General features: G+C 31.3%; 1 long non-coding RNA gene across 1 annotated transcript; it reads left to right on the top strand.

Moving 5' to 3' along the window:
• The first annotated feature begins 4,402 nt into the window (after window positions 1-4,402).
• LOC146926541 (uncharacterized) lies at window positions 4,403-10,663 on the top strand. Its single transcript, XR_015034146.1, has 2 exons — window positions 4,403-9,767; window positions 10,375-10,663. It is a non-coding gene; the product is annotated as an uncharacterized LOC146926541 (long non-coding RNA).
• The last annotated feature ends 972 nt before the right edge of the window (window positions 10,664-11,635 follow it).

Below are 11,635 nucleotides of genomic sequence, written 5' to 3'. Positions count from 1 at the left end.
TTATATTGGTCTTAACTCTTAAGGTATATTTAAAGTATGTACATAATGTTTAAATATATTTTAGAATTCATAATGCTATTATCTCTTCTTAAATATAGGCCCTCTCTTGAGATTTTCCTTTATCATTTTCTACATTGCTTGCTTCAAATTTGCAGCTTGATTAGTAATATTTTCTTACAAACATAACTCTTTTTTTTGTGTGCCCAAGGTTCGAACCCTGGACCTTGCATATATTATGCATTGTCCTTACCAATTGAGCCTCACTGAGACCTTACAAACATAGCTCTAATTATGTTACATATTTTACCTGTAATAAATAATAAAAATAAAATAATTATATCTCTTGAAAGGTAAATTGACGAAGTTTAAGATTTTAAACCTTACAACCCTTGATAGTGCATGAAGATTGTGAAGACTAAATTGTGTAGAGAACAATTTTTTTTTTTGGGTTGTGTAGAGAACAATTGTTAAGTATATGTATGCAATTTTTTTAATACAATGCAAAAAAAATTAATACATATTTGTTGGGTATTTGTATTGGTTGCATTGTTGCTAAAACAAATATCATTGTTGTGTAAGTTGGAACCAATGTTCCAACATGTGTTTAAGCATCTCTGTAAGATGTTGGATACGATGTTCCAACATTCTGGCACGGTTCAGTGTGCCTGGGTTCATGCCTACTTGTACGCGCGCTCTTTATTGTTTAAGGAAACAATAATTTCTTATCTTATTGACCAAGCAACACGCATATCTTTACAGAATCAGCTGTGGAATATTTCTAAAGTAGTATTTATATTTTAGGAAATATTTGTTATTGGTTGGAACGATCCTAAAGATGTTTCGACATTTTAGGACTTTCCATATTTGTTTCTGATTCTTGTTTTGCAGATTAGCTGAACCGATCTGCTTTATGTTGAAGCCCAACTAAAGAATTTAGCCCAAGCTACTTTAGTATATATAGAAGACTTCAAGACCTAATTGTTCATTCAAGCCGTCATACTAAAAAGTTTAGATTTTTAGGGTTTTGAGTCTTTATGTGCTCTATTCTTGTATCGTTTGTGATGCAAGTCTAGAACCTATTGTGTTCTTTCTTGTATCGTTTGTGATACTTGTTTAGGACTGTGTGTGAGTATTGATACTCTTGTGTACTACACCGAAGTTGTGAAACAAGGTGTTAGTTGTTTGTGTTTGAAGGTAACTTCTACTTTGAGTCTGTTTAGGTCTGATAGATCACATAGGTTGTGACTGACCATTAGGATAGTGAGATGGGATCTCAGATCTAGGAGTTCCTAGGTTGAAGTCTATACCGGTAGGTCCTAGGCCTTTAGTGTAAACGAGGAGTTTGCTGAGAGCTATAGAATAAGGACTACACTAGTGGATTTCCTTCCTGGCTTCGTAGCACCCAGAGTAGGTGTGTTTGTCACCGAACTAGGTCAACAAACTCAATGTGTTCTTTACTTTCTTGTCATTTATTTTCTTGTTTTTATTTCTGTTTATCGCGTGATGTTTGAACATTGAACGAAACATTACAAACGTTAAAACTTCGTACATAACATATTAAAACAAGCGTGCTAGAATTTCAATATTATTATAATTATTAATCAAAGTTTAAAAGTTTGAACCCCCTAACCCAAGGTCCTGGCTACGCCACTGTTGACGGTGGGCGGTGATGAGAAAAAAGGAGAAAGAGATAGAGATCCTGTAACGACAGGGAGGGGAAGGCAAATGAGGTGAGAGAAATTTCTTTTTCATTGAACAAATAAATATTTTTTAATTTTAAATCTCAGCCGTTGATTACTTTTTTGCAACATGTCTTGCATTCAAGCCTTAAATGGACTAAATGGAGCATACCCGGACTCAGTGACTCGTAGTCTTGAACTCTATCTCAGACAACATTGCACACTCAATCTTTCATGGTGTAGTTTTAAAGCCAGTGCATTACGGCCCTACACTTTAACCCAGCATAGTGAATGCTCTAGAAAATTTGTCAAAATTTCATAGGAAGTGGCCAAACCTCCACATTCACATAGGTGAGTCTATCAAGAGTTATTCCACTCCATTTGGAGTATAGAACTCATTAAGAAATTAATTCAACCTTTTCATTCACTGCATGATATCATGCTCCAAAAAAAATATGAATGAGACTAAAAAAAAATATTTGCATGATCCACATCTCTATATAAGTTGTTATTACCCTTTGAACATATTTCTTGGGATCTCCGGTCTACAGGTTGGGTTACCCTCATATGAGAAAAATACTATTGGCACTACTCTCATTCTTTCTGAGGTTTTCAAAGCCCTCTCAGCTGGCTAATCATTTCGTCAAATGATCAACCAATCTTTCACTCTTAGTAACCCTTTCGTCAAAGGACCAATCAAATTTCTTCAGACCTCGTATGATCTTCTTATTTACTTTATAATAGACATGGCTCTATCACAATCGATCAATATTGGAAATCACATTATTTAATAAAATCTAATAGATTATTCCATGCACCATCATTGTAATTTTCAAATACAATGGTAAATTAATCAACATCATTGTAACTTCTTAGTACAATGGAAAACTTTTGATAATAACCAACATCACTGTAAGTTTGTAACTTCCTAGTACAATGTGAAATTATTAATAATCATCTTAGGTTCGGTCCTTTTACGATGCATCATGACCTTCTCATTTGCACACAAGTGCTCTATACTAGGACTTTATAGTAACTTCACATACAACACACATGAATAGCTAGCAACATCATACCAAATATTGTCAATATATGTTTGTATACATAGATTAATTAACCTTGTTACCAAAGTTCTTGATCTTGACACAACTAGGATCATATAGCCACATGCTCTTGACAAAAAATTTCTCTCCAGGTTCTAATTTAATTCCAATAATTACTTTTATTTTATAAAAGTCCTACAGGTCATTTTCTTTTTTTTCAAGGCATACTTTTAACAATAATCATGAGAAAAAAAATTAGAACCAATAATAAACATGTCATTCTCATGCATTTAAAACATTGTAATAATGCAAACTTTATACTCTATTTTACATATTTGCACTTATCACTTTCGTTAACTTTAAATCATGTGATGTGAAGCAACATTCTCAAATTCATCAAAGAGCAACAAATTCATAAGATTGATGCATAGAGCTCTTCACTTCTAACTTCACACTATTTAAGAAATAATGTAATTTCCTCCTATAGCATAATAATCCCCTAACACAAATTTATTTAGTAATATTGAGCTTCAAAAGTGTAACCTATGTTTTTAATGGAATAAAATCCATTCATCAAAATTAAATAAAACCTTAACTTTTCTGTTTAATATATAAAACAGCACATGGAATGGAATCCAAACATTAAAAACAAGGCACACTGTATTTTAAAAGTTGAACATGATGCTTATTCAAAAAAAAAAAAAGGGTGAACATGATGCTTTTCAAACATAAGTGATTATAAAAATCATCCTTATGAAAAACGTATAAATCATTTCCAAAAACAAATTATGTGTGTTTCAAGTTCACCAAATTTATTCCTAGGAATAACATTCCTTGGAATATAAAGATGGGAATTTTATTCCAAGGTTTTTAGAAAAAATATGTTTAATTAACTATGGACTTTTATACGTGTTTAGTCCCTGCAAATATGGATCATTTAAAAAATGGTCTATGTATTCGTTAATCCTGGCAATTTGCCCTCCCAAAATTTAATCATTTAAAATTTCGTCCCTCTCCCCACTTAATCACTGCCACGTCACTAATTTGATGACATCGCAATCACTGCCACACATGAAATTCCAATTTTACCCTTAAGAAGAGGAAAGAAGATGGAAGAAAGAATTGAAAACCCAGGGGTAAAATTGGAATTTCATGTGTGACAGTGATTGCCACGTCATCAATGGTATTATCGAAAATTCATCTCCTAGTAAGCAATTCATGGGCTAACTTTCTTGTCACACATCCATTCCACAACTTTTTGCAACATGAAGAATAATTGAAGGGTTCACAAAGTCGACATGTCAAACTACTATATTACCAAAACTTGAAAGCATTAATCAAAGTTATATCACAATACACACTTTTAAGGACTTTTTAGGTTATAACGGGGCTTAGGTAAACAGTGAGATAATTTGAAAGTAGGTTTCACAAAATAATTGGAGGTAAGCATCTTCTTAATTACTGGTCTAACAAAACATTCATGCACCACATGTTAACTTAAGGGACTAGAGAATTCACATTATATGACAACTGATCATATAATAAACAAAATAATCAAAATAATTGAATACAATTTTACTAACTTGCCATCCTTTAAATAATTTTATTTTATTTTTAAACTTTCATGAGAGTAAATTGAAAAAATATATTTATAAACCACCATAAAGTTATGTACAAATATAAAGCACTGTTGGATATTTATGAACAAGTAGAACGTATATTATGAGCAAACTATTTTTTGATTAAATAATGAGGAAAATACATTCACCTCCCCTAAACTATGTGTATAAGTCACTTACACCCCCTCTATTTTGTAAATTGACAATAATCTCCCATGCCGTTAAGAGTTTCCCACCTTCTGTTAAATAGAAATAGAAATAGAAATGTCTCTTCCTTCTGTCACTCATATTGTGGTTGAATCATATGCAACCTCGCTACCTCCTCACTATGCGCAACACTCCTCCATCCCTCATTCGAGCAGTATCACCACCCTCCTCCTCTGTTTAGTGTATCCCATCAATGAGAGATGGAAGAAGGAAGGTAAGATGGAGATGTAAGAGGTTGCAGAAAGTTTGGGTTTGTTTGTGTATTTATTTCAAGCCTCCACCGCCGTGGCCCCGTTGCAGAAAATCTGATCATGTCATGGTGTTTTCGTTTTGATTGCATACTGTATTTTTTATTTTGCTTGTGTTAACGACATGACCAAAAGACAAAACATACCAAAAGTTCCGTTTCAATCAAAATGAATTTTTGGATTTCCATGGTTGCTCGTTTAATATGAGCAAAATTTTAACTGCTTTATTCACTTTAATTATTAATCTGTCACAATCATTAATTTTTTTTCCGAAACACATTGATTCCAATTCCAAACCTCTGTTTCACCATGGAAATAAAACTCATGCATCATTGGGTATCTATTCCATCTCACTTGTCTCTTTTGTTCTCTATGGTGTGTTTCTTTTGATTCATTATTGGGTATCTGTTTCACCAGTGTACTCAGGTTTTTTTACGGGGCTTATTCTTCAATTGAAATGAAGAAAAACAAAAGGATTTGAAAGGCTTTCAACAATAGAAGGAATATCAATGGCTTTGTGGAGGAAGACTAGTATCACTCATTGACAATAATTGTTTGTTTTAATAGAACAATAAACAGAGTTAATTGAGAAGGGAGGTGTCCGTCAATTTTTCAAAAATCTTAGGGTAGGTTAGTGTCTAATTTTAAAATAGAGGGGAGTTTGTGTCATTTAAAGAAACCTCAGGGTGGTTAATGTAATTTTCCCTTAAATTATTAGATCATAAATAATTTATATTTAAAAATTTTGATTCCATTATTTATTCCATTTTCTTATTCACATCAATTGTATGAATCAATTATATAATCATTGGCCCTTCTATTGTATATTGATATACTTTTAGCAAGTGTACTAAAAATTATCGAAGCAATAAAGTATAAAATTCATCTCCACATGGAATGCATTAGTTTCTACTAGGCAAAAACTCTATCAACACGGATGTTTTAAAATTGCGGGGTTGCACTATGCAAATAGTTTGTTTAACAATCATAACATAAATAGCAAAATATAAATAGATTCGTAATGATTTTTAGAAGAAAAAAAATGATCATGTCTTTTGAATGTTATATCAGTCAATGTTTGGTAAACTGCACCTAAACCCAATGATTTTTTTTCTAGTTTCATTATAATTTAAAAAACAAGTCTGATCAATCTTTTTACAAGAGCCCTCTTCTTAGATTACAACTCACTAATCTCTTAGGTGAGTCCATAACATCGAAGGTTTTATCGAATGTTAATCTTTAATCACAACCTATCATGTTGATATCTCTAAAGCAACTTGTTTAATTAAAGAGTGTAACTAGCTCTAAGTTAATAGTTAGTGCTAGTAGTCAATTGATCTTTGAGTTCATTTTAAATGTGATCAAGATACAAAAACCATTAAACATAAGTTATATTGTATAAATACTAGAATTGCAATTGTATTGAATATAGTTTCACGGTTTACATTGTTTAAATAGCTAGAACAAAATCATCTTAGACCTAATAACGAAAATTTATCTACTCATGACTAAAGCACAAATAACCAGATTAAATAAAGACAACATTTTATGAAATATGGTCTAACTATGACTTGGATGGCATGCCACAACAAATTCTGCAATCCTTAACTCTAAATATTGTGTCTTTAAAATCTCCAAAATCCCAACCCTTTCTGTGAAATGAAGTTGTGATTATTTCATATCCATCATCTTAGAGTACAAAATCATAACTTCAAGGTCCAGGAAATTATGGATAAACATAAGAAGAAAAAATAATTATTGAGAGCATTCAAAAAAATGTAAATGACAACAAATGGAATATTCTAGCATAAGGTATTGTACAAGTCTCTTGCTATAGAAAGAACTCATTTATCTCATTCGAGTACACATTTTCCTTCACAACACCTAAAACTACCTCCTCGAAGTTTTGGACAATCTTTATTTGTTTTACAATCACCAAAAGATAACATACCGGGAGAAGAATTAGAAACTATGATGCTAAAAAATATGGAAAGAAATAGAATTAGAACATAAACTAACTTCAAAGTTTTAACCATATTTTTTCCTATTTGCATTCCAAATAATAGTAAATGAGTTGATCTCTTTATAGTGTATAATAAATTGCATGGTGTTATAGAATAATTAAATAGTTTAAACATTTTAAAATTTTTAAAACCCTTCAGAATTCTAGAATCATTATTGAATGTATCTTAAATATATCAATGTGTTATTTTTGTTCCTTTAACACACTTAGGAAGGAGGTCATGTAATAAACATAAGAATCAAAATAATTGAATACAATTTTACTAACTCGCCATCCTTTAAATAATTTATTATTTTTTTAACCCTTTGATGACAGATCATCTTATGTTATTCTTGGCAAATTTTCTAGTCAATTTTAGTAGGTTTTACCATAAAGCAGAGGAGTATTAGATCAATTGTCTATGATTTCGGAACATTTGTATTGTTTTCTATATTTGAGTCTATAATTTTATTCTTCCCGAGACATAGCAATTTTAGGGTGTTCTTGATGTAATTCACGAAGAAATCAAGCTAATCAGGCAAAGCAAGACATCCGAAGATTTATGTGGTTCTTGGGAAGATGAAGAATGAAGATTCGAGAGGCCTCAAAAGACTTTACAGAGGGAGAAATTCTGTTGCCAAGCTCCAATACATCTTACATTGAAGAAAACACCTCAACAGGCGAAGAAAAAAAAGGTAAAACAACACAGAAACACACTGAAATACCCAGACGCACCATATAGGGGGCTAGGCACCCCATAGATGTTAAACTAAAGCGATTGGTGCATGCCAGGGGGCGCTAGGCGCCTCAGGATGGCAGGCACATGCGCCTAGCGCATGGCCTTAGGCGCCTATTGCATGGTGACTTGCGAAAAAAAAAGTCATTTTCTGTGACTTTTTCGCCCCTAGAAGCCCATGTTTTTAATTAGCCCAAATTATGTGTAAACTTTCCCTATAAATACCGTCTTCCTCATTCATAATTTTTCATTCAGAACTTGATCAGTTCAAGAAGAAGACGATTCTAGGAGCCAAGGAGGAGTTCTATCTTCTCCTATCTTTTCTAGCGTATGCTTTTATCTTTTTGTATTTTATCTTAGTTATCATGTGTAACTAGATACTTATAGGCTAGGATTCAAAGATAAACCTTTATTTTGTTTGTTGGATAATTATTTAATTTAATGTCGTTTATTTTAGTATATTTTATGTTCGCTATCAAGTTTTATTAGGATAAAAGTGAATTACAACTACTCGAGTGAAAACAACACAATATAATCCTCAAACCATTGACAAATCCTCTAACTCTCATCTTATTTGTCTTAAATTGCAAAAAAAAAAAAATACTAAAAACATAACCAAAAATATCATATGATGCTCCGTCATCATAAAGAAATAATTAAATAGTTTAAGCATTATAAAATTTTAAAACCCTTCAGAATTCTAGAATCATTACTAAATGTCTCTTAAATATATCAATGTGTTCATTTTGTCCCTTTAGCACACTTAGGAAGGAGATCATATAATAAACATAATAATCAAAATAATTGAATACAATTTTACTAATTTTTCATCCTTTAAATAATTTATTTTATTTTTTTTTACCTTTCATGAGAGTAAAGTGAAGAAATATATTTTTATACCATCATAAAGTTACGTAGAAATATAAAGCACCCTTTTGGATATTTATGAACAAGTAGAACGCTTGTTATGAGTAAACTATTTTTTTATTAAATCATTGCATCATAAAGAATTTATATTTAAACATTTTCATCGCATAATTTATTCTACTTTCTTATTCGTATGAATCAATTATATAATCATTGGCCCCCCTCTTGTATATCAATAAACTTTTATCAAATGTTCTAAAAATTACCGAAGCAATAAAGTATAAAATTCGTCTCCACGTGGACTGCATTAGTTTCTACTAGGCAAAGACATAATCAACACATATGTATTAAAATTGGGGGGTTGCACAACGTAAATAGTTTCTTTAACAATCATAAATTAAATAGCAAAAAGTAAATAGATTTGCAATGATTTTTAGAGAAAAATGATCATGTCTTTCAAATCCCATATCCATCAATGTTTGGTAAATTGCACTTAAACCCTACAATTGTTCTTCTGATTTCATTATATTTTTAATAAAAACACAATGTAACTTTTTTTTTCGTCTTATTTTTGTTAGAGCAGATCTTGTAATTATTTGTTCATACTATTTTTGTATAAAATAGCAAAGTTTTAACAACAAACATTATAATTATTTTCTATAAAAACACTCTAAACTTTTTGTTGCCTCTGTACAAACTAAGGAAAATAACAACCTAAAATGTTGATAAAGATATTCGTTCGAAGTTGTATTTTTATATTATTGATTAGAATATAAATCATTTTTGGGTTAGTTACATGACTATTTTTAATGTTTAGGGATGTTATTTTCAATTAAATAAAAGTTTTTCCTTGAAAAAGTCTATTTGATTTAAATAGGGGCTAATATTTACTATTAGAGTCGGGTCTCCAATTTCATAGGAACGGCCATGTATACATACATACATACATACATACATACATACATATATATATATATGTGTGTGTGTGTGTGTGTGTGTGTTAAGCAAATTAGTCTAAAGACTTGTGACACATACGGGATAATTGGGTCTCTTAAGCATATTGGTTATGTATTCAACTTTAGTTCCGAGTGTGTACGAAAAATATATTGTTGGATTGGCAGATTCCATGTTAGTGATCCATACGCCTAGAGGAGGATTTTGTTTATCACAACTGTCTTAAAAATTCTTTTCGAGTGATTCAGGGTTTCCCTAAAAGTGATATAATCATGAGAATGTGAAAATAGTCATTGGTCCGCAATATATAGAACACATATTTTCTTTAATCTTAGTCGAATGCATGTCCTCTCCTCTAAAAACTAGCTATAATATTAGTTGGTAGATAAAATATATGTTCTAGCTTGAACAGGCAGGGCCGGCCCAAAGCAAGAGCATCCAGGCCCGTGGCTCAGGGCCTCCAAATTTCGGGGGCCCAAATTTTTTTTTTTTTTTATATTTATAAGGCCTTAAAATATTAAATATATACTATTAGCGTAGACTTTTTATAGAATTGTTACAATGTTCTAGCGGTTAAAGGAAGCGAGTGTAGCTTGTCAGTCATGGGTTCAACTCCCATAATTAAATCTCATTTTTATTAGTTTTTGCTTAATTTTCTATTTTTTTTTCAGCATAAGAAAAATAAATGTTAAATTATTAGCAATAAAGCATAAGTGCACAGTGTATGCCTGCCGCCTCTGCTCATTCCATAGAGTTCACGGAAGGTTTTTTCAAATTCTTTATCTAAAGTTGTATTTTGATGGTATTGATTAAAACATAACTCTTTTTATGTTTTTTTTTTTTTTTGTGGTATAACTCTTTATGTTATTTACATGGAATAGTCTTTTTGATATTATTGATGTTATTTGCAATTAAAATAAATGATGTTTTTGAATTTTTTGTGTGTTTTTTTATTGGAGGGGCCAATGTTTAAGATTGCATCGGGGCCTCCGAATTGCTTAAGACGGCCCTGTGAACAGGCAATGTAAGTGTATATATAGAGGTTAAAGAGGTTAGTCTAATAAGTCCCTGAAAGCTTTTTGATCGTCTCTTTTCCAAGTGATGCCACATACTTCACCCGATAATGTGTGCTACTTCACCCGCACAAATGTTCTTAACCTGACGAGTGTTTGAGATATTTTTGTTTTTGAGCAAGGGTGTTTAAGTTTTATTTTATTTTTGACGTTTTTAAGAATGTAAATGTTCATTAAATTGTTTATCCAAATGCAACTCAATGATTATTATATAAAAAGGTATGTTATATTTTTACTATCAGTTTAATGATAATCTAGTCTAAATGTTTTCAAAAATCAAAACTTGACATTTGATATTGTACGTTATATATAGTTTCTTTTCTTTTTTTTAATAACTTTCTTTCTCTCTCTCCGGAATACGTCCAACACGCAGTTATGGAGTATTTTGTAAGTTGTCGAGTATAACGTATCGGATATATGTTTTTACTCTCTCTCTTTTTCTTTCTCAATTATTTTCGATCAATAAAAAAAATAAGAGAAAATTGTCCAAAAAATTGTCACAAAAATTACTCTTTCAAAAATTACTAGTGTTTTCAAGATGCATCAACCATAAACAATTGTAATCCTTAAGCCGACACAATATTAACATCCAATTTTGTTTGAATAGAGAGTATCAAAAGATGAAGATGTGGCAAATGTTGAATCATATAGACCGTCACTTTTCGAGCTTCAACATTCCTATAATTGAAAAGAGAAGCATCAACCTAAATGCCACAACAAATAAGATGAGCTAGCTTCCTACAAATACTTCCATCTAATCCCCCAAGAATTGATACCAATTTCAAGAGACGCCATGCAAGATTGCATGATCGGTCCAACAAATCAATAGGATCAAAACATTTTATTTTTAAAGGTTGACTAGGGTACCCATGGAAGAATGGTGGGTAATTTACCTCAACCAATGAACATTCACCTTTTTAAGTGGTATCCATGAACTATCTTGAACCCCCCAATAAATTGTTCATTTTCATTGGTTGGTGGGTAAATTACCCACCATTCTTCAAAGGTAATCTTAATTTGTTATGAAAAAAACTCAAAACTAGGCAGAAGGTGTACAAATTAGATTAAAAAGTAAAACCAACAGACAAGTTCTAATACAAACAAATTAATAATAGAAACTGCACACATACATAAGACATATGATATCTCTCCAAATCTCTTGATAAAAGGTAGCCTCCTTAGCAAAACTAAATTTAAAACGAGGTCT

The sequence above is a fragment of the Medicago sativa genome, chromosome 4 (assembly GCF_051527215.1).
Source record: "Medicago sativa cultivar Bolivia chromosome 4, Bolivia_mono, whole genome shotgun sequence".
Taxonomy (NCBI): domain Eukaryota; kingdom Viridiplantae; phylum Streptophyta; class Magnoliopsida; order Fabales; family Fabaceae; genus Medicago; species Medicago sativa.
This window is presented reverse-complemented; position numbering and strand designations above follow the sequence as displayed.